The sequence below is a fragment of the Ambystoma mexicanum genome, chromosome 10, assembly GCF_040938575.1.
Source record: "Ambystoma mexicanum isolate Mex_15411 chromosome 10, UKY_AmexF1_1, whole genome shotgun sequence".
NCBI classification, from domain to species: Eukaryota; Metazoa; Chordata; class Amphibia; order Caudata; family Ambystomatidae; genus Ambystoma; species Ambystoma mexicanum.
Window position 1 is genome coordinate 1,669,973,186 of NC_090932.1, and position 24,916 is coordinate 1,669,998,101.

Here is a 24,916-nt window from a genome sequence, read left to right on the forward strand (position 1 = left end):
TGCACAATTAATGCACACACCAGGCCAAGCCAAACAACACCAAGGCAAGCACACAAGGTGGATGCATGCAACGTAAATGTACCCGCCAGGTCATGCCAAACACCACCAAAGCAGGTACACACGGTGGATGCATGCAACGTAAATGCACCTGCCAGGCCAACTCGAGCAACACCAAGGCAGGTACACAAGGTGGATGCATGCAACATAAATGCACGTGCCAGGTCATGCTAAACATCACCAAGACAGGTACACACGATGGTTGCATGCACCATGAATGTACACACCAGGCCAAGCCAAACAACACCAAAGGAAGCACAGATGGTGGTTGCATGCACCATGAATGTGTGCGCCAGAACAAGTCGAACAGCACCAATGCAGGTACACAAGATGGATGCATGCATTGTAAATGCACATGTTAGGCCAAGCCGAATAGCACCACGGCAGGTAAACAAGTGAGATTTATGCAATGTAAATGCACCTTCCAGGCCAAGCTAAACAAGACCAAGGCAGGTACACAAGATGGATGCATACACCATGAATGCACATTTTGTGTCAAACCAAACAGCACCAAGGCAGGTACACAGGATGGATGCATGTACCATAAATGCACACACCGGGCCAAGCTGAACCGCACCAAGGCAAGTACATAAGATGAATGCACACACCGGCGCAAGCCGAACGGCACCAAGCAGGTACACAAGGTGGATGCATGCACCATGAATGCACACACCAGGCCAAGCTGAACAGCACCAAGGCAGGTGCACAAGATTAATGCATGCACAAATTCATCTTAGTCTGATACAAGGAACTAGACAAGTAGCTAGCTGGGGGAGAAAGGATTTATGAACATATATACATATCGTTTTATTTGATTACAAGTTTGTTGAATTAAAAACATGTTTATTAAAAAAGAAGTGCAAAATATTGCGATGTTCTCTTTCATTTTTTCTTCTCGATTCTACATACAATTGCATCAAACACATATACAGTCGATCACTTTCAAACACTGCTACCAAGCATCCTGAAAATACGAATTTTCAAGTATTCTACATACATTGCCAAATGCCTACTTATTATTTAAAAGAGCTAGGAATTCGGAGGAGGTAACATTTATTGTTTCTGACAAGTTTAGAAGAATATTTAAATTTTTGTAGAGAGTACATTTTTTTCATAAAGAATGAATCTACCACAGGAATTATATGTGTTCTTCCTCAACAATATTTGCAGTGTTTCGGTACATCACTTCCCAGCCTTCTTCAGGACTGTGGCTCTTGCTATTGTTACGATTTTAAAAGTTTCAAAAATAAGAGGTATGTGGTGAGAAGATTATTTGAGAAATGTTCCACCAATAGGGATCTGAGCTCACCTCACAATGAGGGTCTTTGAGCACATGGAAGCCGCGTGCTGGAGCTTGGTGCATTGCTTCGTTACCTTAGTACAGCCCTTCAGTTTTTTTTCAGATGAAAAGTGTTCTTACCGGTGCAAGCATGTTCCTGGATGTACATTTTGCACAACAGTCTGTTTTAGATGAAAATAAATAAAAGGGGTTTGTTAAGCTAGAGTAGGTGTAATGGGGCAACGGGTGCGGGAGGGGGCTGTTAATGTTTGTAGTGGGCTACAATGTCTCTCAATAAACATTTGTTGGTGATACACAAGGCTGAAGGACATCCAGTGAACGCCTCCTGTCATGTAAATATGATGGTATGACTCATTCAAATAAATAATAACAGTGTGAGGATGCACGCGGAGCAAGTTAAATCTAGATGGCGTGACATACTCTTAATATGTATGTTGGGAGAGTTGTCCCTTATTCAACCTTTCTAAGTGTTCAATGCATTATGTAAGAAAAATGGGAACAAAAAAAACGTAGAATAATTTGGTATAGTCCTAAACCTAATGTAGAGGAGCAGCCAAGTGCCCCAGCAGGAAGTCCCGCCCCCCTCCCACCTATTTACTGGAAACTAGAAATAGTGCCATGCATGACACCAACAATTGTGACTATTCCGATTCTAATCTTCGAGAAAAGGTAACCTTTAAGAAAACCCTATCAGATGTATCCCCGGAGAGATGGCAATCTCATGAAGGAGATCCCTGAAGGGAATATGAAAAGGAGAGGAAAAGAAGTTGGTGACATCAAAAGAAACGAGAATGATGCACTGAGAAGATTGCCTGAAGATGTGAATGTATGGACCTTATAGAAACTGATGACCAAGTAAAGGATGAGTAAACCTTCATATGTGAGACAAAGAGTGCATGTGTGAAGAGCACTGCAGAAAATGCAAATCATTCAATAACTGTACAGATGCAGCGACGCAAGTAGACTAAGTGATCATAGAAGCTGGCAATACGTGGTGAATAGACTGCAGGTGAAGCTGCCATTATATAGACACTGGACATCAGTGTCTCAAATTTAATAAGTACAAGCCCATGAAGAATAAGGCTGAAGCAGTGTCGCAGCAAACAAGTAGCTGAGATCATGGAAGACTCAAGAAGGGCTTTCTGGCCTGGTGTCAAGACTGAAGGCAGCCAGACTGGTTATCTATCCTTGAAGGCAATGGACGGGAGAAGCTGAATCATCCATTGTTAAGGTGCAAATTAAGAACACCATGAGTGTCAAGAGTTATTCATTTGAGACACTTAAATACTGCAAAATGCCCCGAATTGCGATCTCCTGTCACGTGAGCCAAGGATGAAACAGAAGTTGGGCATGCAGTCCAGAGCAATGATAATGCATGCTCACACTCCCGTGGGTGGGCAGTCATAATTTCGAAAAAACAATGTCGACAGACAAAAATGTCGACAAAAAAATGTCGCAAAAAAAAAATGTCGACTTTTGTTTTTTTTAATTATATATTTATTTTAGGGGTTCGGGAGTTAAAAAAAAGGGAAAAATAAAAAAAAAACATTAAAAAATGGGGGTTGGGGGGGGAACCCCCCCATTTCGAAAAAAAAATGCATTGAAAAAAAAAGTCGACATTTTTTTTTCGACATTTTTTTTCTCGAAATTTTGACTTTCGACATTTTTGTTGTCGAAATTATCACTATGAACCACTCCCGTGTATTCCCAGAAACACGGATAGTTTGCAAGGCGACTTCAAAGACAATCTTCATGGCAGAAGGTATGGGTGATGAGAGACGTTGGGCTAATTGGCTGGGATGGTACAGGCCAGTCCATCGCCTGACACCTGGGGTATGAGCTTACGTGCTGCTAGTGAGCCAAATGTTCCAGAAGGGCACGAGCGTGCCAACCAATTGTAGAGGACCATATAACAAAGGGCCTTATAGTTTGAGAGCCAATGATGTGTCGTGTATCTAATAACTGATGAAGATGACTTGCACTAAGGGTGGGCATGAGTTGTCCACTTGAATGTAGAGATCCAATCACAACCCACCCCTTATAGAAAGTATATTTAGATGTTGCCCTTGAGCCAATGATAACCCCCTGTAGGTTTTTCTTATTTGTCACGTAGTATGATGTTACTTATGATGAGTTTTGACTATGAAAGTGTTTTTTTTAATGAAATGCTTCGAGAGAACGCTCTGCGACGTCCATTGATGTTCATTGTAACTCCCTGTTTTAGACAATTGATAATAAAACAGTAAAAGGGCTTTGCCATCTTCCTGAGTTGGTTTGATTATTTGGTGTAAAGAGTTACTCTGCATCCCATCTACTGCATGGCACGCTACCCATTAAGGGCTGTAAGCTCAGTCAGAATTTCACAAAAGCCCTATTCCTTTGTCCCCTATTCTCTGCTAGTACAAAAAGTAAATTAGAAAGAAGTATCCTTCACATTCCATTCTTTTTCATACGTTATGGGGTTGACGACCATGTCTATTTGTCAGGGGACCAAGGAGCCAAATATAAATGTCCGAGTCCTCTTGCTTCCAAGGCGAGCACATCGCCCTTGTTCTATCCTCCCAAGGCGAGGTTCTATGTTACAACAACGCATTTCTTTGGTCGAATGCAAATTGGTTGACATTTTTGTACCCACATTTTTTACCGCAAAGAGCAGGGAAAGCTCCCCTGCATATTCCACTCACATACTCTTCATAGCACCTTATACATACCTTACCCCAAACCACCATCTACCTGATTGTGGTAAAAAATGCAATCAAAAATTGTTGATCAATTTACATTTCACCAAAAAGGTGAGTACTTTTGCTTTTTCTAGGTGTTCTCTGTCAAGAGTGTAGAGACATTCATGTGCAGTGGGGGTGGGGCCACAAGCCCCTGGGTCTCGGATGCCTTGGCTGGGGAAGTGATAGGTGAGCTGGTCACGCTGCTCTAATATACATTTGCTTTTTGGCCTCCCACATTTGAGTGGCTTGGATGGGCTGTGTGTGGTGCTTTTGCACATGGAAGTAGAGCGTTCAGGCTGGTGGGGGCGTGGTGGGGTGGGTGTTAGGCAAAGTTTGTATGCAGTACCCTCTGGGACCACTACACACAACTAGGACTACAGGTGTAAGCAATACCAACCTTTGGTTTAAGTCTGTACAACACAGTTTTTGGTAGTGAGCTGAGCAGCCAGGCTTATCTCGAGAGGGAATGTGAGCTTGTAAGGGTGTTACACAAAGGTCTACAATGACAAGTATTCAGATAGACACTTATACTCAAGATTTCTTGGTAAAACACTTCTTAATTTATTACACAATCATTTATAAACCCTTCACTAAATGAAGCAACCAATATCACACAAAATTATACTACAATACTGATTACTAAGCAGTTGAGCTCCCTTGAAGTCAGAGCAAAATAGCATTGAAGTAGGAGCAAAAAGGCATAAGTTAATAAAATGAATATTACAGTTACTTTAAAACAGTGCAAGTAGTTTGAGTTCACCAGAGGAGTTGATTCAATGCAATAGGTATGCCAAAGTCAATGGGCTAGCGTCTTGTATAAGTAAAAACGGTTCTGGTATTTAAAACGGAAAACTCTTAGAAGTAGTTTACGGAAGAAAGGTTCATATGTCAGGTCACAAGCTGACTAAGCCTGCAAGTTGCCAAAGTTCCACAAACTTTCACAGTGAGAGGTAAGTTCTCTCGGTCGGGTTTTCACAGTACCTTATGTTGAAGAAAAAGATGCAGCTGAAGACTTCTGTTCCTGGCAGTTCCCGCAATTCTCGCTGTTCCTGAGCCTCAGTCATGGGGACAAGAGGGAGGACGTTGGGGGACTCCTGCACTGCACGGGGACTGATGACAAATCTGGCAAATTGGCAAATCTTCGATTCCGGTTGCTGTTCTTCAAGCACACATGCTGGTGTCCTTCTCCCTGGTTAATCCTAACCAGCTACGAAAATGGTATCCAGGTGGCTTATGAGTTGATTGGTCCTACCAACTCAAAGGAAGAAGTCGTCCTTGAAGGGCTTCCCTGTCGAGGTGAGCTTGGCGATTCGGTCTTACAGCAGGGCTCCACCGGGAAAACCAATGGTCCAGTAGTTGCAGCAGCCGTCCTTTTCCAGCTCGTCCTCGTTTCTTTCATTCCAGTGGTCGACTTTGCCTTTCAGTCCAAGAGACTTGCCTTTAAAACATTTTTTCCCATTCATTCCAGCCTAGCTGCCACTCACCCAGCAGGGTTGCTGTCCTTGCCGGGCAGTCTACCAGCCAATCACGCCTGAGTGCATTTGAGTCTCCTAGGAGAATAAGCACAGGGAGTTTCAGGCACCTCCCTCACTTCCTGCCCACCCCAGACACTCGGGCGCCAGAGGCGGTCTTCAGTCCTGAAGCCCGCCAAAGGCGTAGAAACAAAGGGACCACACCTAGTTTGGCATGCAGAGACAAACTCTAGAAGGACCTTTCCAAAAAGAAATGGTGAAAAAAGAAGACCGGGACCTGTTTAAACAAAGGGGGCTCAGACGCCATCTTGAAAAAACATGGCTCCTGTGATTTTTAGCTACCGGTGTTTGCGGTCGGGAAAAATCATGGTAGTTTGTTGTAAAACCACTGCTACCAGCCATTTCAATAGCAAAGAGTAGCATTTGACAGCTACACAAGTTTCCAGACATGGGGGATACTAAGTAACCCCTCCAGCACTCTATTGTAAGATAGGGTGTGCAGGGTCTAGGAATTTAAAAAGACTAGTAAAGTAAGTTTAACTTTACATTCTCTGGGAAACAGTAGTTTATCCCAGAGAAGGTATGTAAACCTTGACTTCCCTGCGTCACTGCACTGAGGGTGCTGTGGGACACACATGAAAAGATTATGCCTATGAAGTTATCTAAATCCCCATAATCAAAGAACACAAGAGTAAAACACACATCAAAATATATGAGAGAGTGTGAAAAAAGGGTCACACTCCCTCCAGGTGAAAACATCAAGTCCTCAAAATCCAGCAACGTTGCTGGGGGTCTCTAAGGTGAAGGGAAATAGCACATTTCTGAGAATTCTCCCTGACAGTGGGGAGGTTCACTGCGGGCAATTTTCCAAGTCCATCCGATGCTTCTGTGGTCATGGCTCGTCACTGGATCCCCTGGGGTGTTCTGCTTGCAAGGGGTCGCCTGCATAACAATGCAACATTATGAAGGAAATGGTCCATATACTGAGTGGGTTTGGGGGTGGGTGGGAGAGGAATACACTGGTCATGTTTCTTCAGGATTACAGGTCTGGAATCTAACATTAGAACTCACACTTTGAACTATGAATTTCATCAGATCAGGTGGAGGGCCACATCTCCAGTCCCTCTGGGAGTGATTATTTGTGGGCAATATTAACCAATTCCATGTCGTTTGAAACAGTATGATGCATAAACAAGACTAAAAAGAGGGAATGTCTATGTCTATGTCTATGTGTCTATGTCTATGTGTTTGTAACGCGCCGACAGCCCGCGGGCATCAGGGCGCGGAGAGCATCTGAGAAAAGAGTCTTGTAGATCGCCATAAGAAAAAAAAACAGTTCGGGGAAAGAACAGGTGGTCGTCTAGATACTAGTGGGAAGTCCTGACATATCTGGAGGTTATTGGAGCACATTTAGAGGAGAGTTCAGTTAGGTCACGATTTGTTCCAGGGCGAGTCCTATAAGTGCAACCTTTTGTTTTTAGCTGTATAATGTTCAGTATATTGTGACCGCGGCAATAAATATAATGACGCGTTACCTTTTATCTGAGCCCAATGAGCAGTGCGCTAGCTATACTGGTTTCTACTTTCTTTCTTTATTTATAGAAACTCTACCACATATCAATTTCAATTTGCTTTTTACTGAATCATCAATTGTGTCTTCATTGATTAGTCACCATACAGTAAATAGGTTAATTTCCAAATTTTCATGAAATGCTGGTTAATTCACAAGTCACCATACATCCATAATTGTCTTTCACCCTCTTCCTGTTAATACATCATCATCATCATCAATGGTGTCTTCATTGGCGGATTTTGGTTTATATTTCCTTTTAATAGTTTAGTATACACCCCTTTGTCGTATTTACATTGTTAATTAAATTCTTATTGGTACTTTCCTTTGGTGCCTTAGGTACTGGCACCACCCATCAATTATATTTGCATTGATGGGTTTTTTGTAAGCATCCTTAGTGCCACCCTTTGATTATTTTGTCAATGAACTGTTTGATTTACTTGTTTTTTTCTCTCATCTTAGTGCCCTTCTCTCAACACGTGTTTCTCCATGGATTTATATCCATGGTTCCTCAGGAGAGAAGCCTACTTGCCTGTCTTGTTAGATTCTTCTGAGGGTTAATTTTAGTGCTGTGATGTGATACATGTTGGCGATGGCTTGGGGGCTTTGCTGGCTCAGGAGCTGGGTGGACTTCCATCAATGGAAAACTATGAGTTCTGCATTGTATCGGAAGAGCCTAGAGTGGAAGGACAGGTCATGCACCTGTAAAGGAGTCATGCAGAAGGACACTGGCCCTAGACATGCAAAGCAGACCTGCAATGGAACATCAAAAGAAGATGCTCCGCTTTCCAAAATGACCTCATCAAAGTGTGCACTGAAACAGCATGGACATGTTGTGCTGGGACCTAAAGTGAGCTGCACCTAGGAATGACCCACTATATCTGAGAAGTAATGTTACAGGAAACGCTTTGCTGATCCGTGCAGTGCCACCAGGTACTGAATCCAAACGTCTGCATGCTTTTCCATACATGGAAATTGAATGTGGAACCATGAGGGGAAAAATTAATGTTCAAAAGGTGTCATTCGTTATGTCATATGTTCAGGTCATTGGTATCTATTGTTAGGTATTGGATCCCAATCTCAAACAAGGAAGCTTCTTTCATCACTGACCATTTCAACTCTTAGCCCCCCACATTCTTTGATGTCCACCACTAAAACGTCCACTCGCCCACATCCTCAACCATGCCAAAACTCTTGCCGCCTTTCATTCTGACTTTGTTGCCTTTTCCCACTCCCCACGACTCTCAAAAGCAGGTCATGGTGATGACCATCAGGTCCACTCTTCCCTCAATCATTACCCCCTCTTCCTTTGAGCGACCCCTACTCCTAGTTCTTGCTTTAGTGTCTCCAAATGTACTGTCATCTATTGTATACCTGGCACCCCAAGCTGTTCTTCTCTGGCCTAGACCTAATACTTGGGTCTTTCCAAGCTGATGTCCCCCTGGTCATTTCCGGTGACTTCAGCTGCCCCATCATTACTAAGATGGTGCAATTACAGCATGGGTCCATTCTCTCTGACCATTCTCTAGTAATCCTGCATAACCTTGCCAGCCACATACAGGGAGGTCCCTTGACCTCGTTCTCATCCTCCACCCTCGGGTCCTCAGCCCTCGTCATCAACCCCTCTACCTCTGATCACTCACTCATTCACTTCACCATCTCAGTTCTCTCTCCACTCGCACTCACCCACCCCCCTTCATCAATTTCCAAGAAGAAGTTTAAACCTGCCCCATTGCATTAGACTTGGACCAACCCACTCCCCACTCCAAGACCTATCTACTCCGCTTGCCAGCTCAATTAAACTAACCTCCATTGTCACTGACAGGCTTTACCCCCAATCACTCCAACCCATGAATCACTCCAGCTATGCAACAACGAAAGACATCCATGCACCGCCGCCTTCGCCTCTGGTGTGAAGACCACTTCCCCACACTCCTCACTCCTCACTGCTTCTAAAGGCTTGCTCCTGGAACTCACTACTGCTCGTGACTCTGCCAAACTATCTCACTGTACTGGCCTTGTATCATCTCTCTATTCACACCCTTTCAAACTTTCAACGACCCCCCAGGCTATAATATCCCCTCCAAAAAAAGCCCCCTATCATCCTCTCTCTCAGCTGATTACTTCGCCTCCTACGTATTCTACAAAATTGCAAAAATGTCATTGTTGCAGCAAATTCTTTGGCGGTCAATTTATGCAAAAAGAGAGAGCCATTCCCAAGACATAAACAATGACAGAATTTTCTAAGATTTCTCCCATTGATTAAGCTGAACGTAGTGACGTATTGATTGTTTTTGTGTCTTGCTTTTTCTTTGGGAATTGACAGTATGTTTTTTATGTTGTAACTTAAAGAGAGGCCTCTGAAAGGTAACAACCAGATGCAGAGTTACTGAAATTCTACTGCAAAATGCCTTCTCGTGATAAGACTTCGGCAGACATCTTAGAGTCAGGTGGCATTTGGGGGAATAATAGTTCCTGATTAAAGGGGCAGTGCTACCACTAGGCAAGGTTAGCGCTTGCCTATAATGTGAAGATGTTAGAGCAGAAAATGCCACTAAAGGCAATAACCACTTACATATTTTTTGTATACATATATTTAGTATTCTTTCTCTCAAGTGGTCTCGACTACTTGAAGGTGGCACTGTCAGCGCTGTCTGCTGTATCAGGCAGTGGAGAATGCACCCGGAGGTTCGGGTCAGGTGTGGGTGTGGCACTGTGCAATGCACAGGTCCTCAGGCTGCACCTGTGCATTAGAACCGCACATGCCCTCATGAGGCTCATGCAAATGTTCTTGTTTAGTTCTGGACCATCTGTGGTCCGCACTGCCCCTGCAGTTGTTGCATCGTGCCTCCATGGGCCATGGTTGTGGCCCTGCATGAGAGAGACTCAGACCCAGGCAAAGTAAGATGAGACGCCCTTTTGTTTTGTAATTGTTGTTCTGCCTCTCGGCTGTCGGTATCAGGGGTGGCAATAGCCAAACTAGGATAGAGTAGAGTAGAGTAAGAACAAATTGGAGCTGGTGGAAGTTCATGGGTTGCTCAAGTCCAGCCTATTCTGTGCTGCTTACGTCCAGATGGCATTAACTTTATTTTACTTTATATTATGTATGAGGTGCTGCCAAAGTGGCCCGGAGGCATACGGGCGCCGGAGATGCAAAAACAAGGTTAGGATCAGAGTGAGGAGAGTCAAATATACCCAAGCCAGGGATTTATTCAAACAACCAAGTCCAAAATGCCAGATGGCATTTTAGTTTCATTGAATGCGGATGCGGCATGCGGGCGGGCAGAACAGCGTGGCACCATGGAGCTACTTACCTTGGCCTCCAATCTATGATCGGGTGAGCTAGCATGAGGGAGATGTTTACCCTTGTACATTAAACCCCCACTCTGCTCCGTCCCCCACATGCCCTCAATGACTGGGCAAATCTTCCCTTTGCTTTATGCCCTCTGTAAATGAGCCTTCTCGCTGTCAGGGATCACCCTGTCTACAGCACGCCCAAACAAGGATATCAACGTGTGCAGGTCTTCTTTGTAACAGGCACTGGCAACTGGGATTGTAACTGTCACTCGGCTGGTTTATACTTCGGCTGATGTTGAGTGCAGCTTCCCTGATGAATTCGGCATTCATTCACTTTGGAGTTGACTGCAGAGTCGCTAGTGTGTTTTTATCTTAATATATCGGAGTGGCTTATATGGCCAAATGAAGGGGCATGGACGATACACTTTTAAGTTAACCAACGTAGCCTCAAAAGTCAGCATGAATGAGCTGCCTCAGACCACACATAACAATCTGTGAAATAAAAATGCCTAATGAGCTTCAACATCAAGTGAGAAATAATTCTATTGGGCTGCACCCATTTTACAAAAAGCGCGTCAAGCCAATACTAAGCTTTGGGGGCAAACCATCCAATATGCTTAGTCCTCTGCAATGCAACTCTTTGGAAGAGCTGCCCCACTGTCACTGGCTGAGCTGGCAGGACACTGGCTGCATCTGGACCTCACCGATCAGATCGGGTTCATTTCACTTTTGCAAAAACAACTGTCCAGTCAATCACTAATCCTGAATTCCTGTGAATGGTATTCGGGGACCATGTTGCCATTTTATTTAACCCTCTACATCATCATTCACCCTTTTGACTTTCCCTTTCAGCATTGCAGGCTGCTGCCTTTATCTGCAGGCAATCTTCTGGAAGGTTATGACTTGATAGCAGTTGTAAATCCGATCCTAATATAACACAAATGTCATAACCAAGTGTGCCTTCTGGCACTTGATTTTAACCAATGCGTCTGCTTGTATTTGATTACAGTTAAAAGAGCTTTAGCAAAGCCAACAGTGTGACTAACTTATAGACACAACATGGCATGTGCCCGGGACTGCCATTTTTTGGCAGGTACTCCCACTTATCGCCAAGTGGTACCTTTATGGCAGTGCCTGGCAAATGCCTATCCTGCACATAATCCAGAACTGTTGGCTTTGACAATGCTTACATGAGAAGCTGACGTACATAGCTGAGAATACTGCTGTTTCCCATGAATTCATCTTTGGAGAGGGTTTTCCAGGTGGGCCTCTGGACCCTGGGCAGGGCTGGACTGACCTGCAGGGAGCTCTGGAGATTTCCAGGTGGGCCTCTGCATCCAGTGCAGTGCTGGACTGACCTGCAGGGAGCACTGGAGATTTCCAGGTGGACCTCTGCATCCAGTGCAGTGCTGGACTGACCTGCAGGGAGCACTGGAGATTTCCAGCCGGGCCTCTGCACCCTGGGCAGGGCTGGACTGACCTGCAGGGAGCTCTGGAGATTTCCAGGTGGGCCTCTGGACCCTGGGCAGTGCTGGACTGACCTGCAGGGAGCTCTGGAGATTTCCAGGCGGGCCTCTGGACCCTGGGCAGGGCTGGACTGACCTGCAGGGAGCTCTGGAGATTTCCAGCCGGGACTCTGCACCCTGGGCAGGGCTGGACAGACCTGCAGGGAGCTCTGGAGATTTCCAGGCGGGCCTCTGGACCCTGGGCAGGGCTGGACTGACCTGCAGGGAGCACTGGAGATTTCCAGGCGGGCCTCTGCATCCAGTGCAGTGCTGGACTGACCTGCAGAGAGCACTGGAGATTTCCAGCCGGGCCTATGCACCCTGGGCAGGGCTGGACTGACCTGCAGGGAGCTCTGGAGATTTCCAGGTGGGCCTCTGGACCCTGGGCAGGGCTGGACTGCCCTGCAGGGAGCTCTGGAGATTTCCAGGTGGGCCTCTGGACCCTGGGCAGGGCTGGACTGACCTGCAGGGAGCACTGGAGATTTCCAGGCGCGCTTCTGCATCCAGTGCAGTGCTGGACTGACCTGCAGGGAGCTCTGGAGATTTCCAGCCGGGCCTCTGCAGCCTGGGCAGGGCTGGACTGACCTGCAGGGAGCACTTGCCTGGACCCTGGGCAGGGCTGGACTGACCTGCAGGGAACTCTGGGGATTTCCAGGCGGGCCTCTGCATCCAGTGCAGTGCTGGACTGACCTGCAGGGAGCTCTGGAGATTTCCAGGTGGGCCTCTGCACCCTGGGCAGGGCTGGACTGACCTGCAGGGAGCTCTGGAGATTTCCAGGTGGGCCTCTGGACCCTGGGCAGGGCTGGACTGACCTGCAGGGAGCTCTGGAGATTTCCAGGTGGGCCTCTGGACCCTGGGCAGGGCTGGACTGACCTGCAGGGAGCACTGGAGATTTCCAGGCGCGCTTCTGCATCCAGTGCAGTGCTGGACTGACCTGCAGGGAGCTCTGGAGATTTCCAGCCGGGCCTCTGCAGCCTGGGCAGGGCTGGACTGACCTGCAGGGAGCACTTGCCTGGACCCTGGGCAGGGCTGGACTGACCTGCAGGGAACTCTGGGGATTTCCAGGCGGGCCTCTGCATCCAGTGCAGTGCTGGACTGACCTGCAGGGAGCTCTGGAGATTTCCAGGTGGGCCTCTGCACCCTGGGCAGGGCTGGACTGACCTGCAGGGAGCTCTGGAGATTTCCAGGTGGGCCTCTGGACCCTGGGCAGGGCTGGACTGACCTGCAGGGAGCTCTGGAGATTTCCAGGTGGGCCTCTGGACCCTGGGCAGGGCTGGACTGACCTGCAGGGAGCTCTGGAGATTTCCAGGTGGGCCTCTGGACCCTGGGCAGGGCTGGACTGACCTGCAGGGAGCTCTGGAGATTTCCAGGTGGGCCTCTGGGCCCTGGGCAGGGCTGGACTGACCTGCAGGGAGCTCTGGAGATTTCCAGGTGGGCCTCTGGACCCTGGGCAGGGCTGGACTGACCTGCAGGGAGCTCTGGAGATTTCCAGGTGGGCAGGGAGCTCTGGAGATTTCTAGGCGGGCCTCTGCACCATGGGCCCCTTTTGTGAAGGATTTGTTATGAAGCTTCCAGTATGTTGTTCCTCACTCTTAGATGTTTTATGAAGGTTTTGTGCTATGCTTTTCTATTTTGTTATCCTTAATAGGACAAATATGCATTAAAATTCACTATTTAGACTCATTGGTCTAAATATTATTGTTCGAGAACCCCAAAGCCCTACTTAGAGGGGGTTAGCTTGTTTGTACGGTGTCATGAAAAACATGTCCATGGCCACGTTTGATTCCCAGGACATCCCTGTTCCAGTGTTTCCTAAAATTCTGAAACCGCTGCACTATTGGAACTTGGGCAGAGAAAATCAAATGTCTCAGGGAATTTGCAAAAAAGCTTGAAAATGTGATTTACTTTGCAAATGCTGGCATACGTTTACTTAAGCATCATGGTTTTCTTTGGGCAAAATAAGCATGACTGCCAAGGGGGTCAGCATGGAAATATATTATTGTTGTTATTTTCTTTTGCCTGATATTCTTTTGGCATGAGAAGAATGATAAAGGGGGTCAACCCTGGCATACATTGTTGTGACTATAATCATAATATTCTTGGGGCATAAGCCGCGTTAGTGAATTAGGGCGTGATGGCCTACGTTAATGTGGCTGCCCACATGACATCCTTTGGACGCACACACAGTAAGATAAGGGGGCAGCACTTGCATGCATCTTTCTGACTGGCCTCATGATATGCTTTCGGCAAAAGCAGCATGACGGAGCAGAGTCAACATTGGCATATACAGTTGTGACCGGCCCGATAATATTCTTTTGGCACTACCAGGATGAGCTTCTGTTTTACAATGCCAATAATGGCAAATATTGCTGAGACAGCCCGGATGAAATGTGTTGTGCACAATCTAGATGAAAACATGTTATATGTTGCCAGTGCTGACAGATACTGTGACAAAGGCCCATGAATTTGTTAGGGGATGGCCAGCACGAACATGTGTTGCAAAATGCTCTTGTGTACTGTGGCCAACCTGATTCCTACTGAAATATTTCATGTGAACAGCCAAAGAACTGATGGCGAATTATATGGCTTTTTACAGACTTCAACCGTAACTAGTGTCATACAAAGCACCATTTGAATTCATTATTTTGTTACATTTCTTGGGGGGAACCCCAAAACATCAGTGTTTGTTCTGGTCAGGAAAAACATTTATGTCCACTTGAAAAATTCACTAGCCACCACTGGACGTACCTAGCTGAGGGAAAGTTGCATAATGGTTGCACAGGATACTTGTATAGTAGTTGCACGTCCCATAGCTGTTCTATTTGCGGGGGGCTTTTTGCAGTGATGCGCCTGCTGTTTTCTGTTCTGTGTGTACACTGCGAGGGAAGCTGTAGTTCTGCCGCTGTTCTCAGAGGGAGAGGCTTGCAAAGTTCCAGCACATGCTCTACCATGTATGTGAGAAGAAAACGTGCACTTCTGTGTCCCGTGTTGTTTCTGTTTCGTAAGTCCACATGTAATGCCACACTGGTGTTGTACATATTGATGCCCGAAGGAAGTTTAACACTGTTACCTATTCTCTGCCTTTTTTGTGACTGGGAAGCTTGCTGTGCTCCTTCCCATGATGTACTGTCTGGGCATGTGAGGTGGGGATGGTCATGCTTGACTCATGTTCATTCTATGTGTTATGGCAAATTATTTTCCTGCCGGGGTGAGAGAGATCTTATCTGGGATTTACTTTTTACAATTATGTAAAGTGCACCTCTATGTTTTAAATAAAGAACAAAAAACACAGGATCTTGCAGAGATGGTATTTGTAATAGGATAAATCATATCCTTGTCTGCTAGCTTCCAAGACCACTGTCAGGGGACAAAAATATGAGTTAGCCTAATAAAGGCATCATCGCTTTGTTTCCTGCGTCAGGTGAAAAGTCACAAGCTTCACGTTATTCCAGCCACTACGTCAAAAGAAGGTTTTAAACACCAGCAGTAAAGGGATTTTTGTAGGTCCGTAATACTATGTGATGCCACTGCATTTATCTGAGGTGGCAGTGGATGTAGTTGTTGGGGTACCGAGGTGGGCGGGGCGGCAAAATTACCTTTTGCCTAGAGTGGGCAAGGCTCCTTGCACCAAGGCTGCCATTTGTATGTTTCGTGCAGAGCCTTATTGCATTTCTTGCTAGTTTGTGTGATAAGAAAAACGAAAAATAGATAAATAATTCTCAGTGCCATTAGCATGTAAATCTAAGCTATTTTCAGTCCTCAAGCCTCACTCCAGAGGGCCTCACTTGTATAATGTTTTCTAGCGAGTATTTGCACACACTTGCTTTGTCCTCCAGCATTGTGTTCTCCAATACCAAATGTCTGAAGACGACACTCAACTGGTGATTTTATAAGGGTGACCAAGAGCGTGGGTGCAAAGCAGGGTCAAGGCACCCCTGGATGTGCTCCTTGCCCGCCACAACCCAAGCAATGGCTGCATGAATCACTAAAGATAGCACTAAATGGCACTTAAGGGAGACTCTCCATCTCATCACTCATCATCTGGTCACTCCACCATTCCAATGTCTTCTCCAAGGAATAGATACAGCAATAAGGGACCAATTAGATGAAAAGCTGTGCTTTACAGGCTACGAGAACCCACTTGCCAAAGTACTCAACCATCATCTCAGAGTTTCTCTTATCAGGGCCACCAACCACTCCAGAGACTGTGGGCCTCATTATAAGCCTGGTGGTCTGGAAATAAAGGTGGAGGTAGCAACGTACCAGGACCCTTTCCGGACCAGCAAACTACGAGTCTGCTGGTAGGGGCAAGGAACTCCCGGCAGGCCTAACCTGCCAGGAGTTCAAGGCCCTAGCGGCAGGCTTTTCACTGAGGCACTGTTACTAATGGTGCCAGTGCTTCAGTGTCCCCATTCCCATGAAGTCCTATGGGACTCCATGGGAATGGGGATTTACTGTGCCACTGCCGCTTCTGATATCCCGGTAGCACCAGTATGTCAGGCAGCGGTAACGGTAATATGAGGTTGGGGCAACCCGCCGGTAGAATCGCTGGGTTGCTGCCAACCTCGTAATGAGGCCCTATGTCAATTGACCTCTGGGGCAATGGCAATGGCAGTGATGGGCTGTGATGCACGGCCGCTGGGCACAGACACGGTAACAGCATTGGTAAGCGGTGGCAGAATCACTTAAGCTTAAAAAGACCCAAATAGTCTTTGCAGACTCTGAGTGCTTTGCCAATGTGACTGTGACACTGATTGTAATGATGGAAATGCCCATTTTGATTGGAAACTATGTCCAGATGGGCTGTTTTTCCCGAACACAGGCCTGTTGGGTAATACTGCATGGGTTATTCATACATGTTTGTTCGAAAGCAGGAGAGGAGGTTTGAGCAGTGCAACGCGAGAGGTAAGGTAGGGGGGGAGAGATTGGCGTCTCAGTTGGTATGTAGAGGGAGCGGTGGGGATGATTTAGGGGTTTCTGGGGTAGGGGCGGAGTCATATGAGGAAACCGAGCAGGGCTTGGAGGGAGACTGGAGGTTGTCAGGCTGGTCCCTGTGGAAGATGACTGAGCAGAGGGACAGGAGTGGCAGGGGTTGGTTCTAAAGATAATTGGAGGTGCAGACATTCTCAAGAGTCTGTCTGAAGGATAAACTCTTGCCCAAAATCTGGGATCTTTAGAAATGGGGTCTGGCACATGCCTCCCTTCAAGTTCTGGAAGGATAACTGGCAGGCAGGTGTCCAGGCGACCTTCTGCATCAGTTCCTTTGAAGTTGCAGCGTTTAGGGGGAGAGCAAGAGTCTCATTCCAAATAATTAAAGGCTGGTAATAGCCTGTGAGGCGCAAGAAGGAGCTCACTTAGGTCTGGGTGGTGGGGAAGTCTCAATCCATCACCACCTGGACTTTGGCCTGAAGAGGCTGTTTCTTACTGCCACCTACTTGGTGTCCTAAGTAAGGCACAGTACCCTGTACTATCTGGCCCTTGGACGCCTTGACAGTCAAGACAGCCTCCCGCATGGCTTGAAGCACCTGCTCCAGATGGGATAAATGGTCTTCCCAGGTGTTGCCGAATACTACAACGCCATCTAGATAGGCAACGCTGAAGTCTTCCAGCCCTGTTAGGATCGGGTTTATCATCCTCTGGAAGGCGGCAGCTGCATTCTTTAGTTCTGAACGGAATGACAGTGAAATGATAGTGCCCTTCTGGGGTGGGGAATGCAAACTTCTCTTTTGCTTTATCAGTCAGAATGACCTGCCAGCATCCCGCCGTGAGGTCGAAGGTACTCATGAATTTGGCAGTGCCTAAACTGTGTCACTTCGGCTGCCCTAGGAATTGGGTGTGCATCTGTCTCTGTGACAGAGTTTAGCCCCCGGTACTTCATGCGAAAGCTGACTTCAGTTGTCCCTTTACTGGACTTTTTAGGGACCAGTACCAGCTGCAGGAGGGCTTGATAACCCCCAAGGCCAACATCTTAGAGGCGTCCTCTTTGATGGTGTCCTTCAACTTTTCAGACAGCCGGCGAATCCCACTTTTCACCGGCCTGCCTTCTCCGGTGCCGATATCATGGGCACACCAATGAATCTCCCTAGAATCAGTGAAAAGAAACCTGCAATCAGATCCAGCAGCTTCTGGCCATCCCGCAATTGCTGTTCAGTGAGGTCGGGGGAGATCTGAACTCCCTCTAGAGACCCGTCAGTGGGCTCGGCATGTAGCAAGTCTGGGAGGGGATTGCTTTCCTCCTCAGCCTCGTCATCGGTGACCAGGGCCATCACTAAGTGATCGCAGCTCTAGTGGAGTTTTAGCCAGTTGGCATGGAAGACCTGATGCATGTGCCTTGGGGCCTCGGTATCAATGAGCTAGTTAACCTCATTGATTTTGTCCATCACCACATGAGCCCAGACCACTTGTCATGCAAGGCACTGGGCTGGATTTGTTCCACGATACAGACCATGTGGCCTGGTGTGTACTCAGTCATGCTGGCCTTCTGGTCATGCCAGTGCTTAATGAGATACTGACTGGCCTTCAGGTTCTTGGTGTTCTGCTCTCTGTACTTGTCCATGTTGGATGTCAGGCTAAGCACATAGTCCATAGTCCAGTTTGGGGTTTGCCCTCCCATCCTCCCATCCTTCCTGCTCCAGACTTAGCGGACCCCTAAAGGGATGGACAAACAGGAGCTTGAAGGGGCTTAAACCAACACTATTCTGTGGCACCTCCCTCAAGGAGATCAAGAGGCATGGCAGGAGAATTCCCACTTTTGCCTGAGGGGCTATTCCAAGCCAACTATCATGCCCAATGTAGTGGTTTCCTGTGGAGGTTTGGGGAGCCAAAGGACCCACAATGTCCATATCTATCATCTTGAAAGTCCGCCCAAACACAAGTAATGGAATTATGAGGGCCAGATGCTTGGCAAGTATGGCAGGGCCAAACAAAATCTTAAATCTTCAACTCCATCTGGGGCCAGTGGAAATGGGCAGCCATCCTGTCTGTTGTCTTAGTCACTCCTAGATCACCTGTCAATTGAATGTCGTGAGCCAAGTCCAAAAGGAACCTCCTGTGGCACTGTAGGACCACCAACCGCTGGCAGACCCCTGCCTCAGAATTCCTGGCCTCACTGTACAGGAGTCCCTTCTTCCATTACATCATGAACATCTCAGGGGCTTGCCGTTTGGCATTCTTCTCTGCCTGCTCATACAGATCTGCCAAAGTCAGACAGTTGTGCTGTACCTGGCAAAGGTCAGCCTGACTCAGGACCCCAGCTAAGGATACGTCACTTTGCTAGGGGAGACCCATGAGGTCTGAAACTACCATGTCCTCCACCTCAGGATGCCTGTAGGCAACCCTGAGGTCATTGCATCTGATGCCTCTGCAGCAGACACCTCAATGGCCACTAGTCCCTCTCTGGCTGGAGCATGTGTCTCTCTACACTCTGGATCAGAACTGAGTAGTAAAGGCAGATCCGGTCTTTCACAATATCCAGCCGGAAGAGCCCCTAGACCCATGCCCACCAGGGCTGCTTCCAGTGCTGCTTCTGTAGAGGAGCAGCAGACACCTCTTCTCTAGTCCCTGCTCCTTCACCACCGTCCTATTGGAGTAGCAGATGGAGAGGTACAATTGGAAATTCATGTACACATGTACGTGTCATGTCCAAACCGCGTTGATTGTATGAAAGACGATATGCAATCAGACAGCCATTCAGGAGGTACCCCACACTGAGACAATGGAGAGAAGTTACCAAGGAGGACGTCCTTTGCCAAAGTGCCAGGATGCAGCTATGGGAATAATGGATGAACTCTAAACAAAAGTCTGACGACAGCAATATGTTGTCATAAAGAAGATATATAAACCTAAGCTGAAATAATATGAAAATACTTAAAACTGACGATGTGACAGAAGCACTAAGAGAAACATGTACCAAAAGATCATGAAAAACAGATGAAGTAACTTGCTGACCAATGACTGCAAATACGCTGTAACGCAAGGTAGAAAAAGCATATAGAAGCTTGATAAAAAGGGGTATACACATAATGTTTGGGACGCCCATTGGAAGAAAATGGATGAAGCCCTGTGTTAAAGAATCAACCCAGCTACTTCAAAATGGGAAGCGAGGTTGGTAAATTGAAGAATTGATGAAGAAGCTGTTGTGTGCATAATAAGGGGGTAACTGGGCTTGGAATTAAGGAGGCCATTTCGAGAGATGGGTGCAAGGCACAAAGGGAGTCGAATGAACAGACCATGTGCGTAAGACATATTTCTGCTAAGATTTGAAGGGCAAGGAACTTTGGTGAGGCCAGGTATTGGACAACCACAAAGGTAATAGTCTATGTGAGGTGGAGTGGGCAAGTCTCTAAAGGCCAGAGGGGATGATGTCACCCAGTTTAATCAAATCAAAATGCAGTAACTGAGATGCTGACATGGACAAAATCATGGACTCCTACAACGTGAAGAAGAGTTCAAAACAAAGGCTATTCATTAGAGCTTTGAATTAAGATAGTGATATGCTCACACTCCCTCGTACATCCCAGAAGAGTGAGCAGACTACGAGGTCAACTACAAACGAAAGACCTTGGCTAAGCATCAGGTCGATGACAATTGATGCAGCTTGAACACGTAGGTTTCATTTTGGTCACGTGCTGCTAAGACGAGTCAAAAGTCCAAGGTTGAATAGGGTTGCCAACCAATTAAAAAGCCTGCCACACACTTTCATATACAATGATGCAGTTATTAGTCCGCTGCCATATTCGCGGCTATAATCAGTATGCGAAGTACAAAGAAGTAGCCCAGGGTGTGTCCCACAGACAAGGGGTAGCCAATGAGATATCAACACCAATAGTTGGGGGGGGCAAACACTGTTGCCCCCCTTAAAAGTACACCCATGAAACATGCCATTGTTTACTCTTCAGGCGAATCTGCAGCACAGCAAAGCTCGAGCCTCATCACCGGCCACAAAGAACGGCAGCTGGCAGGGGGGGCCTCAGTTGCCAGCAAAGCAAGCAGCAGCAGCAGGGGGTCCTGCCATGCTTCATGGGATTGGTTGTTCTCCCAGGTGAGTTGGTGGTGAAGCATTTTGCGGGAAAGCTGTTAACAGAGAAGATTTCTTGGTCCGTCAGTTGAAACGACACCATAGGTGCAGTGATAGGAGCTGTTCCACACCTTGGTTTGTAAGTGGACAGTATGGCTTTCACTGGGGCTCAGTCCAGAATGTATAGTTTTCCACACGTTTTTGTACAACGGTGAAACTTCAAAAGATGAAAGGAATCTTCTAGCTGGCCATTTTCAACAGAGACATCATTTGGAGGTCGCCAGGGGTCGCAGTTTTGAGCCCTAGCCACTCCCGTGCGACCCCTGCCACTGCCTTTGTGACCACTGGTTAGGGGCTGTAGACAGGCTTGGACAGGGCCATTAGGCTTTCGACCAATGCCTTTACAATATGATAGGTTATTTATAACACGCTTAATACCTAAAGGTTTCTAAGCGCGGACCAGGGGATCAAACCTGTGTTGCTCCGTGTCATTTTGCTTCCAATGCGAGCACGTTGCCGCTGAGCTATCCTCCCTAGACGACTCCTGAAATCAATTCCACGTTTTATGGGCCGGTCTTATCAGCATTTGCGCAGGCCGATTATTTCACCATACAAGCCGACAATGAAATACAACATTTCTGGTGTTTCTGCACTGTCTGCCTGGGCTGCTGTGGCCTGCAGCAGCCGAGCTAAACAGAGTGACAAGGACTGAGCCCACCACCGCAGTCCAGTTCAAGGTAAGTCCATTTGCTGCGCCGGTCACTGCAAGCTGGGTCCTGGCTGATACAGTGCGTGCCACTGCTCTGCCTCTGGGATGTCTCCCTGAAGCTGAGTCCAGGGGCAGGAGTCTGGCACAGGGCAGATGCATTCAGACATGAAGGCTGTGGGCGCCTGGGAAGATTCTTGATATAACTCATGTAACTGTTTGAAAACTAGTGATTTTACTTGGGTATTACCCAAATTGACCTTTTAAAATTCACCTTTTGAACTAATTGACCTAATTATAGTGGTCCTAATTAACCTTCTGCACAATTGACCTTTATATTATTTTATTTATTTTATATATGTATTGTCGTTGGTTTTGGATTATAAATAATATAAGGGATTGGGCGGGAGGTTGCAGGGGGTTTTGGATTGGGTGGGGGGTTACAGGGTGTTTCCCCCCAGCATATTTGTCCTAATTGACCTTTTTAAATTGGGTCAATTCTCCCGAGGTCAATTGTGAAAAGGTCAATTAGTATACATGTGTTACCTGTGCATGCACTTATTGTATTTTTGTAGGAACTCGCGATGTTGTGTTAAAGTAGTGATCACATATGAGGGTGTAGGAGAAGTTGCAGCTGGGAACAGAAGCAAATCTACATAAAGTTAGGCGGGCATCATGCGGGTGATGTGAGATAGCAAATACCAGGGGCACAGCACCAGGGCAGCGCCTCGTATTTGCAAGCCTCAATGAAGTCCCTACTGCTTCGTCTAGGAAGTCCCTTGATGTAGGGGCGTAAAGGGGACAGCAAGGAGGAGAGCGCCGGCAGTCATTGGGAGAGAAGGCCAGGGGCGGGTACTGCCTTCAGGAGGGGTAGGTGTCCGGCTTGGGGAACAGGAAGGGGGCTGAAAAGTGAGAGCAAACTGGGTGCCCTGTGCCCTGACACTGTGCAAGAGGCGCGTGGCTGATGTTTAAACGCTGACTCCCTGTCACTGGGCCGCCAGTTGCACGAGTCTGTGGGCTAATGCACCTCTTGCTGGGAGAGATCAGTGGACTCTTCGGGCTTGGCTGCTCTGCTGCCAGGGGTCGCACTGGAAGCAGGAGTGCTGCTTGGGAGTGAAGTGAAGACCCCCATAAGCAATTGAAGGCAGGGATCTCTCAGTTGCCTGCAGAGTGCAGGAGTCCTGAGCTTCTGGGATCACTGGCCGGAGCAGCAGTCAGCTGGGATCTGGTGGTTCTATCGCGTGCAGTAGGGACTCGGAAGGTCTCCTGCCAGGAAGTCTTGCCTGATGTTCCAGATGCTGGTTCAGCTGTGTTGTGCTCTCACTGCATTGTCTTTATCCGTCTCCTGCCTTCTGCTCATTGCCACTAGTTGCAATGAAAGCAAATGGAGCAGCAGTTTTAAATAGTTGTGTTACTGCAGACAGAGTTCACTAGAACATTCGTATGGCCATTACTTCTGCTCACCTGTCCTTCTGTTTCAGAACTAAAGTGGCACAGTTCACAGACTTGGAGCCTTACCTACAAAGGCGTTTTCCAATGGGAAAGTCCAATTGAAAAACACGTTTGTAAATCATGCCCTTGATGTTTTGGATGGGTGGCCATTTCCCACGAAACAGGCGTCCACCTGCAGTTGATTCTGTAGTGGTATTGTTTTGGCTGAATAGGCGATGTTTCTGTAGTTGTAAAACATAAGAAGATCGAGCGGTTATGCAGTTACACCTTCTCTTGATTATAACGCCTCGTGTTTACATAATTCTTCAGGCCTGATTATTCCAGCTTCTGGTCACTGTACTGATAGGTGTATAATTATTCACAGAGTTAAGGTTGCTCAGTTTATCAACCATAGAAGGATGAAGGGCTGAGTCGGCCCTGATGGAATTGAAATGCGTGCCTGCAGGCTGTACACAGAGAGTATGAGAAGTGGACGCTTAAGTAATTGAGCCATCTTACTGACTATCTGAGCGAGAGATTTAGAGAGAGAGAATGAATTCTGTAATGCGTGTGATGAATGAATGAGTACATGATGCATGGGTGGCTGGGTGTGCATGCGTGAGTGAATGGTGAATGGGTGCACGTGTAAATGAGCTAGTCACACTCTTCCTCATCCCAATACATGCCTATGAAGCACCTTGCCTCATATGTAAGTACTGGGACGAGGAAGAGGGACATGGAGGGAATGCTGGGCAGAGGAGCTGATTTTGAGGGTTGGAGGAGGAGAGTAGGAAGAAGAGGGAATGTGTGGGAAGGGTAGAGGGGAAGGGTGTGTGCTAAAAAATAATAGGCATTCATGATAAAGCAGGCATGATATTTGTTATTAGTGGCTAAACTGGCATTTTAGTACAGTCTAGTCATTTATTAATGTCGCATGACATTTTTGCTGGGCAACCATAATAAAGTAAGCATGATAAATGATATTACCTGTCTAGAATGGTATTTGGGTGCAGCCAGTCTAGCCATTTCTTACTGTGTCATGGCATATTTCTCAGGGTATTTATAATAAAGTAAGCATGATAACTTGTATTATCTTTCTAGATTGCCATTTGAGCGCAGCCAGACTAACCTTTCTTTACTGTTGCATTGTTTATTTTTATGGCCATCTATGATAAATTAGGCATGATAGTGTTATCGTGTGGTTAGGTTGCATTTTGGTGCTGCCAGTTTAGGTATGTCTTACAGTGGCATTGCGTTTTTTTAGTGTGCACCATCAAGTCTACAGCAAACATGATAAGTGTTAATACGTGTCTGGCCTACATTGTGCAGTCAGTTGTGACATGTTTTACTATTGGGGCATTGCATTTTTAATAGCAAAGCTGTAAAATAGCTCTGCGGGTTGTGTGCTGCTGAAGTCTGTGTATTATCTGCAAGTCGCAGGTTTGAATCCCGACAAGGCCAGCACAGCCTTTCATTCTTTTGAGGCAGATAAATGAGTACAAACTTCAGGGATCATAATTGTATGTACACATATGCTTTGTATAGAGATTTAACAAAAGCCCTATTTGAATAACACATTATTATCTTCAATTAAAGCATTGATGCTCCTGTGCATTGTTAGTGACTTGCATCTATTTTTGGATACTCTATTATCGCATCAAATGGCAATGTATTGGATCTACTTATCATATAATGACAATACCCGACATGCAGCTATAACTGGCATAATATGAATGTCCACCCATGTATTGTCCCCGGTGACTGCTCCATGTATTCCCCTCCACAACCTGGTCAGAATGTTGCTCAAACTCACCCCATTGCAAGAAGCTCACGGCTTCC

General features: G+C 46.8%; 1 protein-coding gene across 2 annotated transcripts in view; it reads right to left on the minus strand.

The window, feature by feature from the left end:
• Window positions 1–24,916, minus strand: part of ADGRD1 (adhesion G protein-coupled receptor D1) — a 1,635,406-nt gene that overhangs the window by 726,472 nt on the left and 884,018 nt on the right. The gene's annotated exons all lie outside the window — the stretch shown is intronic.